A 1455-nucleotide genomic window follows, 5' to 3' on the forward strand; every position below is an offset into this window, starting at 1 on the left:
CGCTGCCGGCTCCGCCAAAAGCTTTCCCAGCATGTTGCTGTCGCGGCCGCTTCGACGGGTGCCCAGCCATGCTGTGACTTTTCAGAGAGGGGTGTGAGGGCAGGGGACCGTGCCTTCCTTCTTCCCTGGGGGTGCAAAAGCATCCTGCATCCTGCAGCGGGCGGAGGCTGCTGGATGCCCCCTGCAGAAAGGAGTCTGGGCTGCAGCTCTCCTGCGGTGGGACACCACACCAGCCAGCTGGGCCCTGGTGCGCCCAAGGGCTGGCGAGGAGCTGCCATCCCCCAGATGCATCCCCAGAGCCTCACTGCAGGGGTAGAGCCTGGCCATGCTACAGAAGGCACTGCAGAGCACCAGGGCAGACAGCAGCGGGACCCCCCCAAGCCCCTCAGCAGTTTGGGCAGGAGCAGGGCTGGTGCTCCTCCTTGCCTTTGCTTTTCCAGGAACGGCTGCACTCAGCCACGGGCCCTCCAGGGCAGGGCTCTCCCCGCAGAGGCACTTAAAGCTTTCACAGCCTGCTGGCACACTCCTCCTCCGCCGCCTCCCGCCTTTCCCCAGTCCACTGGGGCCAGGGTTCATCTGCGGAGATGTTTTCCTCCAGCCCCACTTACAGTCAACCTCCACTTTCTCCACCCCACATGCATCCCAGCACCTTTCCACCTTGCTCCTCGGGCCAAATAACACAAACTGCAATTCAGCCTACAGGGAAACACTCTTGGGGAAGGATGCAGAACAGAGAGGTACCCCAGGCCAGGGCAGGGCAACCAGAGGCTCCCTGCAAGGCTCCCGCAGCCGATGGAGCGAAGCAAGACAGGACCTGACAGCCACAAGCAGAAAGCAGATAAATCCCGTCTGCAGCCCAGCTTTGCACTTCTCCACCCGGCGGGGAAGGGAGCTGCAGTCCAGCTCAGGTCCCGGCGCAGCAGCCAGACGCTGCCCTTCCCAGTGCCTGGCTCTGCTTGCGGGTGACATGAGCTGCGGGAGGTCTCAGCTCACCCCTGGCTGAGACATGGGGGAGTGGGAAGGATCTGTAATGGAGGTATTGATATTGTGGGACGGGTGTCAGCACCCACAGGTCTAGGGGAGGGCTAGTATGAGGTGAAGAGTGACCAGACCACCAGAGCTAGGTCTGCTGGTAGTCACCCCAGCCTGGACAGGGGCCAGGGACCAAGCTGGCACCAGTGTGTAGCACAGGCTGGAGAAAACCTGCCCCAAATACGGTGCTGGGAGCACCCTCGAGGCTGCCCTGCCCCAGCCACTTGCTCCTGGGAAGGCAGAGCATTGCAGAGGTGTCAGGGGCTGGGTCCAGCACAGGCTCTTTCAGAGATGGAGAAGACCTCAAAGATGGTGCTGCCCATCTCCTGGGAGCCAGCGAGCTTCATCTGTCAAACGGCCCTTTGCCCCACGGCACCCCACCCCATGCTCCCCCCACCCTCTGCACAGGAAAGGTGGCATCCC

The sequence above is a fragment of the Egretta garzetta genome, unplaced genomic scaffold, assembly GCF_000687185.1.
Source record: "Egretta garzetta isolate BGI_Z169 unplaced genomic scaffold, ASM68718v1 scaffold59, whole genome shotgun sequence".
In the NCBI taxonomy this organism is placed as follows: Eukaryota; Metazoa; Chordata; class Aves; order Pelecaniformes; family Ardeidae; genus Egretta; species Egretta garzetta.